The sequence below is a fragment of the Onychomys torridus genome, chromosome 9, assembly GCF_903995425.1.
Source record: "Onychomys torridus chromosome 9, mOncTor1.1, whole genome shotgun sequence".
NCBI lineage: Eukaryota > Metazoa > Chordata > Mammalia > Rodentia > Cricetidae > Onychomys > Onychomys torridus.
In genome coordinates, this window is record NC_050451.1 from 11,475,176 (window position 1) to 11,498,655 (window position 23,480).

The following is a 23,480-nucleotide window of genomic DNA, read 5'->3' on the forward strand; positions in this document are numbered from 1 at the left end:
TTTTTTTTATCTTAAATTAACCAATTTCTACAAATCTATACTTTGCCATGTGGCTCGTGGCTTACCTGTACCTTACATCTTCTCATGGCCGTGGCTGGCAGTATCTCTCTCTCCTCAGCCTTCCTGTCCCCAGCCTTCTCCTCTTCCTTGTCCAGCCTACCCTATCCTTCCTGTCTGGCTACTGGCCAATCAGCACTTTATTTATTTTAACCAATCAGAGCAACACATTTGACAGACAGAACATCCCACAGCAGAAGCCCACCCCAGCAGTGGTCTGAAGAAGCAGCCCATCTGCTTTCCTGAAGCAGATTTTAAAATCAACTGTCAGTCTTGAGCTTTTCAGCAAAGCCCATAGGTATACCAGTGCTGGGTTCTCATGGTCTGACAAACAGATGTAACTTGCTCTGCCATTTAGTTGGCTTTCCCATCATAAATGGAACTGCTTCAAGACAATGGCATTGACTTTCTCACACTTTATCTTTCACTTTAAATAAAACACACACACACACACACACATGCACACGTACACGCACACACGCACACATGCACACAGTAGACTTGACCAAAAGAAGAAATGTTTACTGGGGAATCAATGACTAATTGTGTGTCATTGTGCCTGTGTAAAAGCATTGACTTCAGGGACTTATGACCGAAAGAGTCCTAGACAGACTAAAGGACATTCAGTTCGACCTGAAGAGAAACAATGATTGGCGTTTAGTATAAGTATATTATACCTGGGTCCTCTTTTCATATACTAGAATTTCCTTAACAAAGAATGTATATTCAGAAAATGTTTTGTTTCAGTACCATCAGGGAAAAGAATTTCAGCAGTTGAAGAAATCTCCAGGTTGTGGACATGCTGTAAAAAGTCGTTGTCTTTTATTGGGAACCCTGTGTAAGATCAGTTTCACATGTCATTGTGACATTCAGTATTTGCCTTGTCACATGATTGGCAAGACTGGCAGGTTAATTTCATATGGCTGTTGGCCAACTATTTTGTTTTTGTTTTTTAAATGTGACTGCATGGTAAATACCACACTTACATAATACTATTCCTAATTCCCAGAGCCAATTTGGGGCACTATTTCTTTGTGCATCTATGAAGTTATGTGAGCTTCAGAGCAGTTAAAGAAAGGCACACATGGACTGCATAAATTCCCAGGTAAAAATATTACTTCCTGTTCCATCTGGAACATTTACACAAGTAAGCTGTCACAACAGCACTCTCTCTGTGTGAACAGGCACCACTTCAGGAGAGTGGAACTCACATTGGGAAACTGGGAAACCACAAACTTCTCCATAGTCCAGGTCTCCCCGATACGATCAGAGGTGGATTCTTCAGCATCATTCAGAATGTCAAACAATTCATGAGTGCCTGGAACATCACTGTTAATAATATACCACATTAAGCAACCCTCTTATTTCAGGAACAGCCATAAATGTTGTTTATTTAATATTTTATTTGCTCTTCAAAACCACCTTGTGGTTTGTGAACTCATTGCACATTTTACAAGGAAACAAGTCTCAGAGAAGTAAAAATTCTTGCTGACAGTTTTCTGGTGAGGGTGGTATTGAACTGGGATTCCAACTACTCGCTGTCTGAATGCAAAGCCCTTTGCTCTTTCCACACACTCTTCATACCTTCTTTGAATGCCTGGCATGTCTAACATATGGAAATGAAAAGTTAAATATTGATGAAACCTCTTCAGTGTATAATTGTGCCAAGTTAAACAGCACAGCTATTTATTTTTTAAGTCTGTCATTGGTGATTAGAGCATATTTCAGAGAGAAAAATATCAACTCTCTGTTTCTTATTTCTGTAGAATGCTAAATAGCCAGAGAAAAATATGTCTATCAATTCTTCCATTTCAACCCGATATAACAGAGATGAGCTGATCCCAAGTGAAGGCCTGATTGAAAGACATGTGCAGCAGCATCAATAAGGATTTTTTCCTAGGGCAGTGGTGGCGCACGCCTTTAATCCCAGCACTTGGGAGGCAGAGGCAGGCGGATCTCTGTGAGTTTGAGGCCAGCCTGGTCTACAAAGCGAGTTCCAGGAAAGGCACAAAGCTACACAGAGAAACCCTGTCTCAAAAAACAAACAAACAAACAAACAAACAAATAAGGATTTGTTCCTAATAGTAATAGTCCATGAGGCATTTAAATCTGCATATGTTTAGTGTTTTAGAGCCAAGGTATTGGGCATATGGACCAGCCACAATGACAAACCACTACAAAGAAAATTAGGGTCTAGAACTATCAAGGGACAAGAAGATAGGTGCACCTACCAGGCAGGAAGATGACTATGATTAGAGGAACCAATGTTGTTTATATGCCACCAGTTACAGATTTACTAAGAAACTAGTCATTTGTTCCTGATGTGCATCAAGCCTCTGCACAGGGAAAGGAGAAAATGTCTTTCTTAAATGAGAGGCTGGGCAGAGTGACATTCCTTCTGTTTCCTCCCTGTCATACCTTGTGGAGTCTTCTTCATAGATATGAAGGGTACTTGCTTGGGTGATGATGTCATGCTCTCTAGAGTTGCTAAGATAGGAGTGGAGTCAGGAAGTGACAGCCCCAAGCTCATTCTACCACTTGGTGTTCTGGATTGTGTGTTACATTGTAGGTGCACTTATTAGGGAATCAAGAATTACACTCTAATTATTTTGGTTCTCCTCCAGTGGGCTAATATTAAGCCCACATTTAATTTTCTCCCCCCTTACCAAATTCCTTACTGACAAAGTCTTTTAAAGCTCAATTAATTCAGCAATATGATTACATTCCTGGAGGACTATGTAAATCTCAGGGCCATGGAAACAGAGACTCCCTTAAAGCTCTCACAGACAGATGGGATCCCTGAGCAGAAAATATTCCAAATGTGATTTCATGGGGAGGGTTTGCAATACTGCTTTGAATGTCCTTGGTTTGACTGGCATTTTTCAATGTCACCATTAGGATTTTATACTCAACATTTATGGTTACCATGCAAGTTTCTAATCATATCTCTGAATAGAAAAAAATGTTTCCTTACTACAAGGTAGGTGACCTTCTATAAGGTCAGTAGAATCTCTGCAATAGTGTTGTACAATCCTTATTTGCTCCTTTTTAAAAGTGAGAACAGATAAATTTTAGCACATCTACTCAAATATTAAAAGTGATTATCCATTACAAAACCTTAAACAAACAGAACTAAGACTGACAATTCTGACCTATGGCTTTATCATATATAACAAGTAGTTTCCTGTGGTATAAAACTTGGAATAGCTTGGATAAGAGGAATCCCAGTACTTTAACACTGTATCTTTTTAATGTAAATTTATTCATGTCAGAGCAATAAATGTTTGTTGAGTATATACAATTAAAGTATGACAAAAGTCCACTGAAGGTCATGAAGAGTCCATGGTCTGTGTCGACATCCTGAATCCATATTCATGTCCATGGGCCATGCTGCCCAAGGTGTCATTCTGGTCTGAGTGGCCTGTGCTGCCACCTGAGGCTATGGTGATATTGAGGTCCATGCTGCCTCTTAGGGCCATGTCTGGTCCCTGGTTCTATTACAGACAGGTGTTGATGTCTGTGGACTGTGTTACCACAAAGGGCCATGTGGATGTCCGGAAATTATGTTGATGTCTGTGGGCCATGCTGCTGGAGAATATTGATGCAAGTGGCCTACAATGCCTCCTGGAGCCATGGTGATATCTATAGTCTGACCTGCCTCTGAGTGCCTTGTCCATTGTGTCTGTGGTTCCACTACAGCCTAGGCCATGTTTGTGGTTTGTACCATCAACAGAAACCATGATCCATGGAAGTCATAATCCATGCTCCCGCTGAATGTGAAGAGCAATGAGTCTACTTTTGCTGTGATATCAATGACTGCACATACCCAGTTGAGAAGGATGGACAGGAAGGCTTCAGTGATAACCCCTATACCCACTCCAAACCAAACAAAGAGGAACAGGCTAGACAAAAAGCTATCAAAGAGAATTCTTTAAAAGTGTGATAGGGCCAGGCAGTGGTGGCACACGCCTTTAATCCCAGCACTTGGGAAGCAGAGCTAGGCAGATCTCTATGAGTTTGAGGCCAGCCTGGTCCACAGAGCAAGATCCAGGAAAAGCACAAAGCTACACAGAGAAATCCTGTCTTGAACCCCCCCCCCCAAAAAAAGGGTGTTGGGAATGTTGAAGTGTAGCTCTCCACAACTGATGTATTTTGGCAAGGGTGTGGGAGGGGAAGGACTCAGTTCTAATAAAGGGGCAAGCCACTAAGAGTTTGACTGTGCTCCAGTGAGTACATAGATAACACAAATTAGAATTCTTTCCTATTTAATACCTATTTTCATTTTTACTTTACAATTTGTTGGGGGTCAGACATAGAAGAACTGGAAAGTGAGTATGATCAGTGTACATGATGTGAAATTCCCAGAGAATCAGTAAAAATTTTATGTTTAAAAAACAAAAGTATGACAAAGTTAGAAATGTACTTATATTTTCCCTTAATATCTGTGATAAAATTTGTCATCAGCTTGTTTTCAAGTTTAGTAAATATGATTTAAGTTATATACTTAGCCTACATTGGACTGCATATATTAACTTTAAGAATATGTAGATTGTCATATAATACAGTTGACTAAAAGATTAGTAAATACCTATCCAGGAAATTTTGTGTTTGTATCTTTCCTCTTCTAAAAGTTCAACATGATCATTTAATTATATTATTGGCATAGAGATTAGAAAATTTGTATTACACTATTTTTTTCTTTTTTTTACATCCAATTTCTTTTTTTTTTTATTATATTTGTGTTTTAATTTTACATATCAGCCATGGATTCCCCTGTCCTCCCCACTCTCACCCCTGCCTCACCTTCCCCCCCAGCCCCTCCACTCCATTCCCATCTCCTCCAGGGCCAAGACTCCCCTGGGGATTCAGCTCAAACTGGTATATTCAGTACAGGCAAGGAGGAAGGGAGGAGGAAGGAAGGAAGGAAGAAAGGAAGAAAGGAAGGAAGGAAGGAGGAAGGAAGGAAGGAAGGAAGGAAGGAAGGAAGGAAGGGAGGAAGGGAGGAAGGGAGGAAGGAAGGAAGGAGGAAGGAAGGAAGAAAGAAAGAAAGGAAGGAAAGGGGGAGGAAGGAAGGAAGGAAGGAAGGGAGGAAGGAGGAAGGAAGGAAGGAAGGAAAGGAAGGAAGGAAGGAAAGAAGGAAGGAAAGGGGGAGGAAGGAAGGAAGGAAGGAAGGGAGGAAGGAGGAAGGAAGGAAGGAAGGAAAGGAGGAAGGGAGGAAGGAAGGAAGGAAGGGGGGAGGAAGGAAGGAAGGAAAGAAGGAAGGAAGGGGGGAGGAAGGAAGGAAGGAAGGAAGGGAGGAAGGAAGGAAAGAAGGAAAGGAGGAAGGAAGGAAGGAAGGAAGGAAGGGAGGGAGGAAGGGAGGAAGGGAGGAAGGAAGGAAGGAAGGAAGGGAGGGAGGAAGGAAGGAAGGGAGGAAGGGAGGAAGGAAGGAAGGAAGGAAGGGAGGGAGGAAGGAAGGGAGGAAGGGAGGAAGGAAGGAAGGAAGGGAGGGAGGAAGGAAGGGAGGAAGGAAGGAAGGGAGGGAGGAAGGAAGGAAGGAAGGAAGGAAGGGAGGGAGGAAGGAAGGGAGGAAGGGAGGAAGGAAGGAAGGAAGGAAGGGAGGGAGGAAGGAAGGGAGGAAGGGAGGAAGGGAGGAAGGAAGGGAGGAAGGAAGGAAGGAGGGAAGGAAGGAAGGAAGGAAGGAAGCAACCTCTCAGTCCTGTGAGTTTTCCTTCCAATATGGTAAATATCAGGAAAAACAAACCATGCATCTGGCAGCGAAGAGGCAAAGTTCCCACTGTACATATTTGCAGAATTGTTTCTTCTCCTTAACAACTTCTTCTGGATAAAATGGGTTTCCCAGAACCCCTTCTGCCTTAATGAGTAGCTGTCTATTGCTTCATCCAGAGGAAATATATGGTCCAATCGCAGATCTTTCTAATATCCTTGTATCACCAAGGGTGTGTGGGGGAGGACGGAGCTGGAATGGAGCACACTCGTGATATAGCAGCAGAGAAGGCCCATGAAGGAAAAGGAAAACTAGTTGCTTCTGGTTTAAAAAAAAAATGGATTCACCACTTGGCCAAGGGACCATTTCTCCTGAAGTTGGGACACCCCACCATAGTGACATTCCTTCTGTTTTCTTCCTGTGACACCCTGTGGAGCCTCTAGAGGAGACAGCTCATTGAAAACAATATGTATGGGCCTTGAGAGATGGCTCAGCAGTTTAGAGAGCTTGCTGTACAATCATAAGGACCAGCATTCATATTCCAGCATCCATATAATAAGCCAGGAGTCCTTCAGAAACACCCATAAGTTCAGAGCCTCAGGAACAGACACCCTATTCTGCCCTCTCTACAGGCACATAGGCAAGTAAATTTTCAAGAAACATATACATGCATGCACACGTGAGCACACACATACATACACACACACACACACACAAACACACACATGCACACACAAGCACACACACAAAAACACACACATACACATGCATGCACACGCGAGCACACACACACACACACACACACACACACACACACACACACAGAGTGGTATTTGCTCAGCTCATGACCTTGGGCTAAGCAGGCCAAAGGAGACAATGCTTCTTGGCCGTGTTCCTGATATTGGGCTCCATATAATGCAAGAAATCCATCGGAGTCTGCTTAAGGAGTATTAGGGAATTTATTAGGTTAAATTGAAGAAATACACTCATGAATATAGAACCAAGTAGACAGCTGAAGTCATCCTGTGATCTGACCTGTAGTGAATACTCCTGGTAGTTTGATCACACCAGAAAGCAGGGAGAAGGGACCTGTGACCCCTCTCCCTTTCCCTTTAAGAGGCACAACAGCCAGAAGCACCGCCTCCTTCAGGCCCTATAGCCCAAGGTCATGGGCAGAGCAAACACTACTACAACCTCCCTCCCTCCAACACACACACACACACACACACACACACACACACACACACACACACAAAAAAAAAAACCCACAAACTTATTTAAAAGAATTCTAGTATAAACTGTGAACATCAGTTAATATGAATAATGTGTTGATAAGGACTTCTTACTAGTAGCAAAAGCTGTTAATAAGAAGGAAAACTGAGATTTGTAGGGGTATATAGAAACTAAAAATTTTCTGTTTGGCTTCATTCTTATCTAAAACTTTTCAAAAAGTCAAGTCTATTAATTTTTTAAAGGTCCATGTCACATGCTTTAGAGCTATTTAAAGATTCATAGCTCTAAATTAAGCAAGCATAAAAGAGATTCTAATTGCCCTTGGTTGTTCTCACTGAAAGGACAGTGTTCTTTCTTCCTATGTTGACCCCTTTGATCCATGCTAAATGTGAATGAAATTATTCAGGGTAATCCACTCCCCTATCTAAAAGAATGACAACTCACATAAAGGGAATTAATTAGTCCTGCTTCCCTTCAACAGATATTCTTATCAGTCAATTTACCCAGGAAAAATTGAAATGGCTATTGACTAACTGATTCTTTCCTGATGGAATGATTAGGGAATCTGGTGAGCACTAGCACATGAGTGATCCCAGCATTTCAAAGAAAAATGCCAGTTAGTGTGCTGCATATACTGTTCTTTCAAATGCCTATGTCAACTGCTACCAGGGACTATTACATCAAAATCAAGAACTCATTTCTCTTCATGGCAGTTGTCTCTAGAAGAAAACAATTGTGACAGCTGTGAAATGGAGATCATTTGACTGGCAGCTAGCACCTTAATGATGTTTGGTGCCATACTAGCAAAGAGAAGGGCATGATATTCTGGCTCTATGTTCTAATGTGAGGCCAGAGCAGCTTGTTGTAAGCCAAAAATGCTGGGCTCATGAAAGCTTCAGTCACTTAAGGCATGGTTCTTCAAGATGCTGCCTCCATTGTTTTATTATTCCCCAGCTTCAACAGCTCAATTCCCTAAAGCAATCTGAAGAGTCCTAGGAGACCATTCAAATAAACCCCTGTTATCTCACTGAACAGAGAGAATGCAGGCTTGAAGCTGAGGGGCACTTTTCTGCCTTTCCTTACTCTCGTCCATCTTCCCCTGGAATATAAGGCTTGCAGAAAGGTTTGCAGGTGAGCAGCTTGGTGCCAGTGTGGGTGTTCTCATTTTAGCACATTGATTACCATTTTATTTCAAGGTTGAGTAGCAATTACCACTAGTGAACAGCAGGATAATTTACAGCCATAAATCACCAGTTGCTTGGCTTTGGCATTTAACACAGTGAATTGGATCTGTTTTGTGCCCAGATCTTGGCAGTTGTCTGCATCTTCCTTTGGGTCAAGGTGTACCGTGATATCAGGGGCCCACTGGGAATTTCTACTCAAGAGAAACAATTTGGATTCCTTGACACAAATCAGAGGCTTTCTGGAACACCTGAGACCCCACTGCTCATGTCCTGCTCATTAAGGAGGCATTGTTCTGGTCCAGATAGATTGATGACTAGATAGAATTTTGAGACAATAAGACATCTGAAATACGTTCAGAGTAAAAAATGTCTTGTCAGTGATAACATGATTAACATTTTCTAAATGTTTTCTCCTCTTTGTACATAATTCAACATAATGATGAAATACAACCCAGATCCATCCTTCTCTTTAAAATGGATCTCTTCAAGAAAATGTGGAGCACATAAACTCATATGTAACTAAAGGAGATAAACAAAAAGATTGGAACACAGGACAATACTTGGATCTTTGTCAGAACCTTAGAAGGCATGAAGGTAGTCCTAGCTGGGGGTAGGGGCAGGGAAACAAATCATGACGTTCCTGTGTATTAATTAGTTACCAGGAGTCCTTAAAGCACAGTGCAGAAAACATTATAAACTGCACTCAATGTAAAGTAGTCTGTAAATAACCTCATTATTCTCATTTATTTTGCAAGAGAGAACATTCTTGATGCTTCCATTAAATAGCAGCTACAGAGAGGGTCTTCTTGGGCTCACTTCATTGCCATGTCCCCTAGGCTACAGGTATTCTCTGCTCTCTGAATTGGAGTCCGGGTTGCCAGGAGACAAATTCTAAAAATTCACTTCAAAAACCAAAATAATATATTCTTTACATCATCTTAACTAGAAAGATTTTTGAAATTCTCCTTATGTGAAATTTCATGTTTTGTTAAGTAAGTTACATTCTGGCTTCTCAATTTTCTAGAACATTTAATTAAATGCTAGTTTTGATAAGGTTAAGACTGTGAATCCTAGTGCATTCTTTTTCCTTCTGAAGTCTGCTCACATTTTGATAAATATCTTATCAATCAGCCTATATAATGTTTATCTAGTCTCATGGATGTCACCAAGAAGAATTAACTTAATAAAAGAGATAGTAATTTATCATAAATAATGATCTTTCACTTAATACAAAATATGTATTTCAATGTACTTTGGACTTTGGGTACTTTTGTCACTACTGAATATGAAATGCAAGTAGTACAAAATATGTTATTGATGGATCAATGATTTCCTTCACTATAGAATGTTCTCATTTACCTCCACCAAGTCAGTTTCTTCTATCAAGCAGAAGAAAGTCTGCTCTTTTCTTTTGATTACATTTCCTCTCTGAATTAGTTCTCAGTTTGGTTGCTTTCTAAAGTTTGTTTTGTTTTGTTTTGTTATTTTGAGAAAGGGTTTCTCTGAGTAGAACTGCTTGTCCTGGAACTTGCTCTGTAGACCATGTTGGTCTTGAACTAAGAGATCTGACTGCCTCTGCCTCCCAAGTGCTGAGATTTAAGGCATGTGCCATCACACTAGGCTACTAACATTTCTTAACTGTTAATTGTATACATAGGAACTGTATATAAACTTAGTGTAAGTTTGAATTGAGCTCTTATTTTGAGGATGAGTACTTTATGTCTGCAAAGAAAATGCATAGAAATGTGAGATGTTTTGAATATGTTTTGACCAAATGAGAAGGCAATGTTATATTGAAAGCTTTGAACCTTATTTGGACTTGAAACTTAGTAGATATTATGCCTGGGGTGAGATATTTCCCTCCCATGACCCTGAAGCCTGATCTCTCATCATTTGCTGGCTCTAATATAGGCCTTTACTTTAGAAAAGGAAACATGGCATCTATATGGTTTCTCAAGAGCAGAGTTTCCTGTTTACAACCCTGATATATAATGGCATTAAGAATCCTTCAGATGCATGTTTATTTTACCAGGAAATAAACACATATACTATTATAAGGCCAGAGGCAGAAATGCCCTTAGTATGTTATCTAATAGTGAGGTATGTAAGTTGTTAAATCACTTATAAGGAAAGAGGTACCAAATGTTTCAAGACAATGTTTCAGTGATGTCAGTGATGATCTGGACATTATGCCAGCAAAATCATCTTTATGTCTGTGATACAAATCCAGGATTGTAAAAGCAATGAAGGAAAACAAACATTAGAAAGCAACCAAACTGAGAACTAATTCTGAGAGGAAAGGTAATCAAAAGAAAAGAGCAGACTTTCTTCTGCTTGATAGAAGAAACTAATTTGAACAGCAATTTAAGAAAAACATAAACATTAAAACAATCAAAAATATAAAACAATTCTCTGAAGAAAAAGCTTCAATTTTGGTGTCAAGGAGGAGGCGCTGGGGAAGGTTGAGGGTTATCTAATGTTTCCAGATCAATCACTTGTATATGTGGAATGAGAAAAATTATCAGGGAAATCTCAGAAAAAAATACCTCATCAAAATAGAGTATAGCATGTTGCTTCAGGTCCCTGTGAGAGACTGCCTACCAAGCAACATGTACCTTCTAAGCACAGACAGCCAATGAAACTGTGTGGCCATGCAGCATGCACAGAGTGCATGCACATAGTGAGGGGTCCCAGACAGTAAACAAATGGTTGATCCTTAAGCAGTCAGAGTACATGCAGAAAGGGAGCTACTGCAAGGACTATGTTATAGCCCTCCCAGAAACTGCTTGCTCAAGTCTTAGGAAACTCAAATTGAGGCCTGATCTCTGCGAGAAGACTGAGCAGCCTGTTATGGCATCTGCTTGGTCCTTTTAGTTCTAAGTCTGAGGCTGCTTGGAGATGGAGAGGGGGGTTGTGCAGGGAAACATTAGGAAGCAAAACAAGACAGCCTTGTTAAACAGAATTATGTTTCATCCAGAGCTGACTCTACCCATATTTCACCTAGCCTAAAAGCTCCACTGTACCTAGTGAGCTGTAGCCTAATGTGATGTATAAACAGAGCATAAACTCTGTAGCAAGGAGCAGAGGCACACTCAACTTCAAGCCAGCAATATTTTTCCTGCTATGCTCTAATGAAAGAAATTCACACTGTACCAATTAGGCTGTCTCGATGTGACATCTTTACTCACTGGGTATCACCTCCTTTTCTCTGTCTATAAATACACCTGCATTGGATAAAACATTCAAACTATTTGGAATCTGGGCTTCTGTGTGATTTTAGAATGAAAAAAATCAATTAATATTTGTAAAGTATTTTATTTATAATTGGTCTTCTGAGGCTACACTGGCTTCTTATGTAAGGAACAAGCCTGTGTGTGACAGATACTCATTGTTGGTGGCATCAAGCTTACTGTTTTACAATTGTTCTAATGACACCAGTGATCATACAGGATATAGTTTCTTCTTTTTTAAAACAGACATAGAAGAGTTTAACTGAATTTGATATTATTCACACAAAGGTATTTCAACTTTACATTGACTAATGAATTACAGGATTGAGCTTTTCCTTGGATAATTTCAAGAAGTATAAATTATTAATGATAATAAAAGTATTTTAAATTTTGTATTACTTTCTTTGCTATAATGGCAGTAAAATGTTTGAATAGAAATGACTAAGGGACATTCATCAGGAATTGTATGTAATCACGGAAAATATAAATGTGATACAAAATATTTTTATGTCAAAAATCTCAGTTCTTCACTATAAAATTGAAAATAATATTTAGAATTTTTTAAGTAAATGAAGTAATTAGTGTGTAAATTAAGCAAATAAATAATGCTTTATGCTATTTTTGTATCACCCAATACAATAAAATCATTAATATTCATGAAACTGCACTCGTATATGTGAATTACCCTTCATTCATTGTATCTATTCACAGTTTATTATAGCATTTCCCTTATTTTTCATGATGGGAAAATTCATTAGGAAAATACTACGTTGACAAAGGCATGCACACACCTTACTTTCCTATCTCTGTAGAGCATCTTATTCTGATCCTTTTCACGAGCTACTTTCTCACCCATTCTCTTTCCCTGGATCAGATGCTGTTCCCAAGTCACAATGGGACAATCAGAGTAGCCATCTTCAATGCTGAATGGTTAATTAGTACCCCTCATACAGTAAAGAGAGGCTGTGACTACCATGTGACCATCTTTTAAGTCATACCTGGAACTTTAGAAATTCTACTTTGTGTATTGAATAAAAGATAAAAGAACAGTTAAGATACACACTGGAGATCTAAAGTGGTAGGCTTGAGTGACAGGGGGGGGGGACATATAAAGAAATCAGAGCTAAAAAGTCCATAGCCAACTTTTCTGCTTTTTCTAACATTTTGTCTTTATGTAAATACAGGCACATGTACATTTAAATATGCATGTATAAGTAAACATAAAATAATACAGTATCTACTAGTATATAACTCATCTATAAATAACTTACTCTATACATAAGATATGAAACACATATTGATAGAACATTACTGGTGTTATGGTCTGAATGTGAAATGTAATTCACAGGCTCATATGATTAAACATGTGGTGCCAAACTACTGGTATGTTTAAGGATGGTTGTGGAACCTTTAGGGGGTGGAGTCTCATGGGAGAGTAGATCATTGGGGATGGCCCTTGATGTTTGACAGCATAGCTCCACTTTCTGTTTGTTCTTCATCTGAGTGTGGATGCAATGTTACTGGACAGTTTTTGCCCCCTCTACTATGCATTTCTTGCCTGCTACCCTGTCTTCCTCATCATGATGGATTCCATCTGGAACTCTAAGTGAAAATAAGACCTTTATCCTTTAAGTTGTTGTCATGGCATTTTACCACAGCGACAGGGAAAGAAACTAAGACAACTAAAGATAACCTCATATGTGTCCTTTGTTGGGTTATTGTCTATCTATACTATAGTCACCAATGAATCTATGCATTCAGTTACTTAGCAAAAATAGTACAAATCGAAAAGGAAGTAAAAACTAGTATATAACAAGTCTACTTTAAGATGAAAAGAATACATCTTTATTATAGTACATTTAATGAAAACAAGTATTATTTTTAGAATTCTCAAATTAGTAAAATAAAAATCCTAAATGTGACAGAATCAATGAAAGGTCTGTGAGTCACTTAAATGTGAATATGTTTACCATAGCCAAGCTCTTTCAAAATTATAAGTAACTTTCACTTGTAGTTTCAGCCATCTGCTGTTCTATTTGGCCTTATACATCTGTGTTCAGTTCATTGCTGGTGCTTAAAAAACTTCACCTGTTCTGTCGGTCAGCCTGCTGCTTGACTATGATGACTCCAGAGAATGATTGAAGGACCCATTATTCTTCTGGAGGAGAACTCTCCAAACTTGGTGGGAGTGGAACTGAAAAGCCCTTCATGCCAAGACAAATATCTACATTCTGAGAATGAGGAGGCTTCTGGATATTTGTGTAGGAAGGATTCCATGATGTTTTATGAGTTGTTCATTTCTCCCTTCCATCCTTCTTGCCTCTTATCAACCAGGCTTATTTCCTACTTTCCTGAAGTTGAAGTGGTTGGCTCAGGAACAACCCCTAACCACAAAGACATGTATATACATACATAGGACTCTATAGAAACAAGTTTAAAGTATTTACTAATGTTTGTCCATCTCTAGCTCCAATCTACTTAAAAAAGTAAGATGCAATAATTTCCAGTGCTAAAAGTCTGAACTAACTCTGTCAGTTTAGAGTTTGGCAGTGATGGCATTATAATGAACTCATCACATAACAGGGACATGAGCAAGCTTGAGAGCACACACACACACACACACACACACACACACACGCACGCACGCACACACACACACAAATAACCCTCACTCACACACCATACACTCACTCACACTCCATGGGAGAGCTGGTCAAAACCTTTGGAGAGGTATCTCTGAAACAAAAAATGTTCAAATTCAGGTATAAATATTTAAATCTGGTTGGAAAAGCAATGAAGCCAAATAAATGTAGCACATTTTCTTTACAACTATGCTGTAACGAAACAGCCAAAGATATGAAGAGAAAAGCCTTGTATTCATTTAAAACCAATCAAAGAGGACATGACTGCTCATGTCCTCAGATCATCCAACCAAGCATCTATTCTTTCTAAACTTTATATTGACTTCCTCATTCTTTAGTAACAATGGCAAATAATTCAAATTTCTGGAAGGGAGTTCCATTTAGAATCACACAGTTATCAAAATGCTTATAACCTCATGTTTTTTCACAATAAAGAACCATCCTATAAGTCAGGACTTAAATTTTTAGCTTTACACATTATTATGGAACTGTGGGCAAGGTTCAGAGTGTTCTGAGTCTCATTTTCTTTGTTTGTTAAATAAGGAAATAATTCACCTTAAAAGGCCATTGTGATAAAAATGAGATAATCCCTTCAAAAGACTTAGTAGAGTTTCTAATGTAGAATAGGTAGCATTTGTTTTTACCTCTTTAGTAGCTTTATTAATATTTGGCCTCACTTAATATTAGGTTTCACTTCTCCTCATTCCTATATAATATTAGTGAATAGAATTCATATTTATTTTCAAAGGAATTCCATCATACATTCTGAAATGATTGGTGCTTAAGTCTTTGAAGACCCATATTAGTGTCATAGTAAATGAGATTACACCTGAGAGAAAAAAATGTGTCAACTATAAAGTGCTGTTTATATTTGTTGATAACATTTCTGACTATATTGCTGATTTGGTGATCAAAAACAATATGGAAGAGATAACTGAAACTTCAATTTCCTTCATCCCTCACACAGCATCAGCAGTCTGCTTTACACCATCTATCCTTAGAGTGGTGACTGACTTGCCTGCTAGGATTTGAAGATATATCTGAAATAAATAGTTCCTCTAATACAAATGTGAAGGTACTTTAAAATATACAAAATTTCCACTGATTAAAAATAATCCCTCAAGAGTTTCCTTTACATCTTTTAATAGTAGTGACTATAAATAATTTAGGTGCTTTTAAAGCAAATGTGCTATGCAAAGCTCCGTGATGTCACCAATGTCTACAAAAGTGGTAGCCTTGTTTATTCTATGTTCAGAGCACAAACTCACAAAGCTATTAATTCTAAGAAACACATTACAAAGTTACCTGGTAGAAAAAAATCCAAAAAAATCATCCACATTTTCAGAGAAGTTGACAATAAACTCACTCTTTATGTATTGGCATATTTTATTCCAAGCCCTTCTCTGTGGTTAGGTACAAAACGTGAGTTGTTTTACATGGTGGTATTCATAATACAACTATGGTAGCTATACCCATGATTCTACCTAGAGCACACCAGATATCATTGCTCATGGTTTGACTCATTGTTCATTAAACCAAAAGCATGGAGAGGCTTAGAGCAAGTGGCATGGAAACCTGATTCCTTTAGGACAAGGACACAGAGTTCCATTCCAGAAGTTAAAAGGGAATTTTACTACAACCCCTAGCATCTGAAGTCTGCCTGTCCTAAAGACATTGACCCATAAAGCCCTCATACATAAATGTGTAACCACTCCTTCTTTTGAGTGTGAGATATAAAAAGACAAGATCACTTAGATCACTGTCAAAATAATGCACTGCTTACAGCAGATGGCATCCTACCAAAGTCCATTCCTAAATCCTGAGAATTCCACAGCGAAAGCACAGTGGCGATCCAGACCCAGAGTCCCTTCTCTTGCCCAGGGTTCCTCTGTGGTGGGATGTTATGGACAGCAATGTAGTCTGTTCGTCAGTTCATTTCTCAGTTCATGCCTGCAAGTGGGAAACATAGCACAGCTGCTCCTGAGAAACCAGAAATTTTGGAGAGGTCCTGAATCCATCACAAGGCCAGGAAAGCCAAAAATCCTAGGCTATGGCTAGCTGGCAGGTCCTCTAGAAAGGAAAGTGTAAGCTCTATTTGGTATTTTCTGTTGAAATAGTGTTTTAGTTGGACTTGGAAAGCTTTTAGATGTAGATCCCAAGAAATGCCACGAAGGCATGTATCAGTGATGAGGGCATAGGGGGAGATTGATAAAGAACACACTAATATAGGGATCATCACTGTAGATATGTGAGGACCATTCCCAGGGAATTATCTATGGACTCTTTCAGCATGGTGTTGAAACATAGTCCAAGAATGGAGCTATGTGAGGGGGATCTCTGAGAGCTCATGAGAAAACTCCAAGAAAACAAGAGACTCGTGACCTCTGCTCCTTCTAAACATACGTTGTTATTGGAGTGTGTCTTCCTGCCCTTTCCAGATGTAATAAATAGGAGTGGGTTTACTTCAAATTACTGATCATCTTACTTTTATTATTCAAAATATGTTTCCAAGAATGCCCTGTCCTTGAGTTTGTATACAGCTTGAAATCATTTAAACTTTGCTCATGTGACCATACTTATTTCCAGGAAGGGCTTGTTCTTGAGTTTCTATACAGCTTGAGCTCATGTGAATTTTACTCATGTGACCTTGCTTAGCCCTCAGAATATGAATTGCCTGATGCTCTAAGTAAAGTTGCCTATCGTATAAGACTTCAGTTTGCCTCATTTTTAGGTTCTGTTCTCCCAGGTTCACACTGCCAACTAGGATGTTGATGCATATTTTAGCCATTCTTGGGGTAGTAAATTTTGGATATTTCTGACTTCTCATGGATAAAGAGAAACAAATCAAGGGTTTTCAAGGGTAGGAACTCTCAAGTATAGTTGTGAGGGAGGAGGCAGAGACTCAAATGGCCTCTGCCTTCTTCACATAGAGTATCATCCTTCTCACTCTATCACCACACCACACCCATCCATTTGATTTAATTTAACACACTCTTAAAAATCAGCGAAAATACTTCTTACATTTTTCCTGTTTTGAGAAAGGGTCTCACACTCTAACACAGGCTATCTTGTATCTCACTATGTAGCCTAGGCCCCAAAGTTGCAGTGACCTCGTGTCTCAGCCTCCCTAGTATTGAGGTTACAGGCAGTAACCACAGCACTCAGGAAGAACAGAGATCCACCCCATGGCCTTGCACATTAAGACATCTACATTACCTGAAAACACCACTAACTCAATAAATAAAGAAGTCCGAGGTAAGGAAACATGAAGTTTGTTTGTGGGATTTCTCAGGTTATATCCAAAACAATATTGGGCAGTGCTGTATATTCATTCAGTAAGGAACGACACATATTTCCTTGTATCTGGATGCTTAAGCCATGTTACAAAATGTAACATTTAGACTTGCTTGTATCAAATATCACTCTATTGCAGCTTAAGAACATCTATTTGTTTCTCAAAAGCCACTTAACAGAGAACTAATTTCAAAGTCTGGAACAAGAATCCATAACTCCTAAATGCTTCTTGTTGTGTGAGCACTTACACACTCACACAAATTATGCACGCACTCACATTTCAAATGTCATTCTGTCACATTTAAATAAAGTTTTTGTTTAGAGATGTAAAGAGAATATTGTGATGGAAAATGTTATTGAAGCTGGCCATCTCTGAAATTCTCCTGATGCCCTTTACCAATGCAAACTCCATTCTCACTGGCAGATGGATGGATGTGTACCAGACTAAAGTTGGTGAAGAACCAGGGATTTAGTTAATGACTGGCTCCTGCTCATGCATGGTATGACATTTGGAGTCAAGATGAATAAAGAATTGAGTTTCCTTTAACAGGCAATTCCATTGCCTTTCTGGCAGGCTTCACCTTAGCTCCCACGGGAGTCAGTAACTCAACTCTAACAAATTTAATTTCTGCTAAAATCCAAGGGAAGAAATCATCATTCATCCTGCTCACTAGCCACATGGTATAAGAAATGGAATATTAAATACGTTTGGGGCTGTTTTGTGGATTGACAAGCCACATTTAGAGAGGCTAACTTCAATGTTTTGCAAAGTAGCTGTTCTTGACTACTCATCTTAAATATACCAGTGTTTACATGAATTTCTATGGAGGAAACAGAAATATCCCTTCTATGAAAATTTACTTTTGAATGTTTTACAGCTAAAAGCATGCATCTCAGGGGATGTAGCTGCATATTTCCAAGTTCACAGCCGACCCTGTTTGTTCCTCCTGGGTGAGACACAAGGGCCTTTCTGAAGATCCTCAACACTCATTTGCTCTGACATGTGCTGAAGACTCTCAGGAGCTTTGAAATCTGGAAAGCATAGCATTTAAATTCACCTAATCTCATACATGCTCTTCACATTATCTTCCATTTAGGGTCCCTTTCTATGACATGAGTATTGTAGGACTTCACTGATGGCTAACTACAAGCATCACATAGTAGGGCATCACCAACTGTCTGCTCAAGCGGTTGGTATTTCAAAAAAACCTGAATAAATTCTGTCTTCTTCTTTTTTTGCCTTCTTGTAACCCCCTTGACCAAATCCAATGTGGATCATCCATTATAAGCTGCACCAGCTTCAGCTTTGGCTCTGAGGCTGTGTATTAACTCTTAAGCTTCCAGACAGAGAGACAGAGAGATAGACAGAGACACAGAAAAACAGACACACAAAGAGAGAGAGAGAGATGCCCAAGCAAGGGACACTAAGGTGTTTTTGTAATATGTATTTATTTTTACTATGTATATTTGTATGGGTATTTCCACATGAGTGTGGCTGCCTATGGAGAAGCCAGCATTGTCAGATATTCCTGGAGCTGCCACAACAGATGTGGGTCAGAAAACCAAACTCTAGACCTCTGCAAAAGTAGCGCATGCTCTTATTCACTGAGCTATCTTTCCTATTTTGGCACTGAGGTTTTAGCAAACTGTATTCCATCTGATCCTCTCAACAACTGCCCAGCACAGTGAAGTCATGATCTCTGTTTTACAAGCAAAGAAATAAAATTTGTGCAGCCAGTAACTTACAAAGTTGAAGTTAAACTTTGTATTCACTTACCTTCTCTAAAACTATTGAAGTTTTAATTTTAGAGATCACTAGTATAATAAGAGTTTATATGTTAAATTGTCTTTCATATTTTTTCTCAGATTGTCTGAAGCTTGTTTAACTTTTCATACTTATGCCATCCCTCTAATTAACTTTCTCAGAAAGAGAGATAATCAGTATCCTCTCTGGCTGCTTAGACTCACATATTAAAGTGTGTTGGATGTCCATAGGAAGTGAGGAACAGTGTTGGGGGTGGGATCCAGAAATAAATGACATAGCTTCCTGTCTATAAGTCATAAACAATCAAGTGGGACCCCAAGGAACATATTGGTAACATATCATGCACAAATCAGAAATAATAAGCCAGGCCTCAGAAGGACATCAGAGTGTTTTTTTCTCAAATGAGAAACTGAGATTTTAAAAGTCATGAATGGAAACTATTTGGGAAAGAACAAAAGATCCAGTAGAAGAGGTTGGAAGAAACTAGAGGGAGTATGAGTAGGTAATATTATCAAAGTACAGTATTTAAATGTATGGAAATAAAAGTAAATTCATTATTTTATATAATTAGCATACACTGATGAACTGATAAAAGATAAGTGCTCTGACTTTTAGGTTAAAAAGTTCATACATGTTACTTTACACAATTTGAAAAGGATGGAAAACACTGATTTTGAAAAGAAGGGCATATGCCCCTTTATAATTTGACAATTCTGTTTACTAACCAGACAACTGAATTCACAAATCTTTTTTTTTTTAAAAAAAACCACAAACCAGATTTGGTGTAATATTTTGCAACAGTAGAAAACACACTAGGGACTACACACTAACATAATACAACCCAGAAAAGAGGGCATGTGGAGGCTACAGGCACAAGCTGAGTCTTTACAATGGACCACAGGACTAGCCAAGACCCTGTTGTGCTGGAGACAGGACAAGCAGTACTATATATGAGTACTGTATCTGGAGATGTCATATTCCTGCCCCAGGACCTCCTGGTAGCAAAACCTGTAGGACACTTTCTCATCTTCACACAACAGGAGGATGACTTATACCTAGTCATCCCAATGAGCAGAGGTTGAACCATTGCGTCTTTGTGGCTTCACTGGTTCTTTTCTCAAGCTGCTTGAACGACAGCAACAATTAGCAAACAATGTCCCATAGTTTCTGCGTGATATGGGCACCTTCCAGGGCATAGATTCGGGTTTCCATCAGTCTGTCTTGGCTGCAGTTCTGTAGACCACTCCACAAGAGTGGGTGATGACAGCAGCTAGCCCAAACCTAAGATATCTTCCCTTTATCCATGGAGGCTCTTATTTAAGACCTTGTTCCTGTGAACACACTTGGGGCACAGCATGTTGTCCTCCAGGTGTGGGGGTGGAAAGTTGCAGGCTGGAAGCAGGAAGAGGGCAATCACTTTCCCTTTCTTCTCAGGGCCAGGCCTGTCTGGCATGGAACTGCAGCCGAACCCAACCACTTGAGTTTGCAGGAAGGCTTCTCCCATGAACCACACACACACCACATTTCCCCATAGGTCTCTGATGTTGCCGTGGATGGCACTACCTCATTTTTCTTAGCATTGGCTGCAATTCTGACCCAAGATGCCAACACGGCCTCCAAGGCGGTTGTCATCACTACAGTGGTGCTGACTTCTTCATAGAGGACAGGAGGATCAGTAAGGGCAGGTACCTGCTCCTCAGGTACAGGGACAGGGACTACTTCAAGGGAAACTGTCATCTGAGGACAAGGCACTTCGCCCTCCTCTGTCTTCATTTTTTTTTTTTTTTCGAAATGTCTTCACTCTGGCCTCTTTGGGTGTCTCAGGAACATTCTTTAAATCGGGCATTTGCTCTGGGAAAGCTCTTGCAAGGAGTTTATAAGCATCTAATTTCTGGCCTTTGCTGCTCAGCTTCATTTCCTGGCACCATGCCTGCAAAACATCTCGGTGAATCAGGTTCACTGGGGGCAGACAGGCTGGAAGAGGAAGAATGGGTACCTTCCTACGCATGGGTCTTGGAGTCTCAGCATCTTCTGCTTCCGTCTTTGGTGTACAATCGTTACCTTTCACTGTCTTTCTCTGTTTTTTTTGCTGGCGTCTTTGCAAAGGACGTGCTTGGTTGACTAGACATCTGGCAGTCCACTTCCCTTTCTACTGTGCCGCTCCACTCCTTGCTTCCAGCACGCTCCATCTTCAAATTAGATCCACAAATCTTTTTTCTACAAATGAAATCCTGTCTAAGGTTTCTTGTTTCTTGGTGAGGATTGTGTTATGAGCGTTTTCTCAAACAATTTTGCATCTATCTTATGTTTACCTCTACCTTGATATCATTGGAAGAAAACCTATATTTTGGTTCTCAAGAACAAAAAGAGAAGTAATCCACCAGGCTGCACTGGTGGATCCAGACAGGTCCAGGGAACAGCTCCTCGGACAAGGAACTGCGGGAGACTCAATAGCCAGGGTTGGAATTTTTAGTGAACCCTAGGAGGCAATAGAGGAATTAATCGGTTCTCACTGAATCACAAGGAAAATGTCTCAAAGGAAAAGTCTCAAAAGGAAAAGCAAACATTACCCTGAAAGAGAAAATCAGTGTAGTGCTGAGTTAGAGTAAAACTGCAGAGGTTTTCACAAATAGAGTTCTCAGCATATGTGACAACTTGGAGTTTATTCTGTTTTCTCTTTTGTTTAGATTGTTTTACTTTTGAGATCATAATTTAATACATTTCTCCCCTTTCCTTTCCTCCTTACAAGCCCTCTCATATAGCCCTCCTCATTCTTCTTCAAATTCATGGCCTCTTTTTCATTAATTGTTACTGTATACATATACGTATTTGTATGTAAACATATATGCCTAAATACAACCTGTTAAAACCATATAATATTACTTACGTAAGTGTTTTAGGGTCGATATTTGGGCTCTCAACAACCAATTGGTTTGTTTTTCTTTAAGGAAAATCATCTTCCCCACTCCCAACTTTATGTAGCTGCTTGCAGTTTTTCTGTGTAAGGTTATTCTTAATGGATATTTTCTTTGGATATGAAAGGAATTGCACAATAGATTTGTAAAACAGCTTTACCTAATTTTTACAACTTCAGTTCTAATTTTAATTTTCTTACAAATATGTAAGGAAAAAATCATTTAATTGAGACACACAAGGTGAAAAGAGTATATGAAATGAACCCTATATGTATGCCTTAATTTAAAAAAATTAATTATTTACATTCCCTTACTAATTGTTGCCATCTCCTCCTTTTATTATCCAAAGAGATAATATATTTTTTTCAGTTTTTTTGAGACAGGGTTTCTCTGTGTAGCTTTGGAGCCTTTCTTGGAACTCACTCTGTAGTCCAAGCTGGCCTCAAACTCTGAGATTAGCTTGCTTCTGACTCTTGAGTTCTGGGATTAAAGGCGTGCGCTGCCGCCTCTGCCGCCTCTGCTGCCGCCGCCACCGCCGCCACCGCCGCCACAGCCACCACCACCAGCCACCACCACCAAGCTGAGATAATATATTTTACATACATGACATTTTACATTTTTATTAGTTTTGTTGATGTACAAAATTGGATTTCATTATAACATGCATGTACCATGATGGGAATGTACAGGTCAGCTTGTGGGGTTGGCCATTGTTCCTCTGCTGTGATTTTGTTTTCCATTATGTATCATCAAGCATCTGTATTCTTCCTTTCATTTTCCACCATTCACCGAAGCCCCCATATTGAAATCTTGTTTATAACTCAGGGTTTAAGGAAATGACTTCATCAAGAGGATTCTGACCTCATCACATGGAAGAATCTACTGGAGGGATTAAAATTTGATCTATTGTTAGGGGTGATGGAAACATACATGAGGGGATTTCCTGGGTAGAGGGACCCTTGAGAACTGTTGTCTTGTCCTGAACCTTTCTGTCTTTTTCTTTCTGCTTCCTAGCTGAATGAGGTGAGAAGCTTTGACCAACCATGTCCCATCTACACTGATACTGTGCCTTTCTACAAGCCCAGAGGCAACAGAATCAAGTGGCCAGACATCAACATCCCCAAAGCTACAAGACAAAATGAGTCTTTCCTTTTCAAATTGTTCTCCTTGCATATATTGTCAGAGTGTGTGAGAGCTGATTGATGTTAATATGTACCTCTTTAGGTGAGTCACAGTGATTTTTGATCTTCTCATCATTTAACCTCTAAACAAAACCAAACAAAGATCCTGACATTGCATTTAACCAATAAAGTAACTTGAGGAACTTGTCTTCAAGCTATCAGATTATGTTTCTGGAGAACACAGGATGGTGAATGTTTTTCTTCTATATTTAAATGTAAAATCATAATTTTCTTTGTTGAATCTTGACTTATGTTTTGATAGATTTACTTGT

The 23,480-nt window shown here is 39.3% G+C and overlaps 1 protein-coding gene and 1 pseudogene across 4 annotated transcripts in view; both read right to left on the bottom strand.

Annotated features, from left to right (window-relative positions):
• Positions 1–23,480, bottom strand: part of Nrg3 (neuregulin 3) — a 1,086,061-nt gene that overhangs the window by 62,368 nt on the left and 1,000,213 nt on the right. The window lies entirely within an intron of this gene.
• Positions 20,410–21,301, bottom strand: LOC118590959 (annotated as a pseudogene).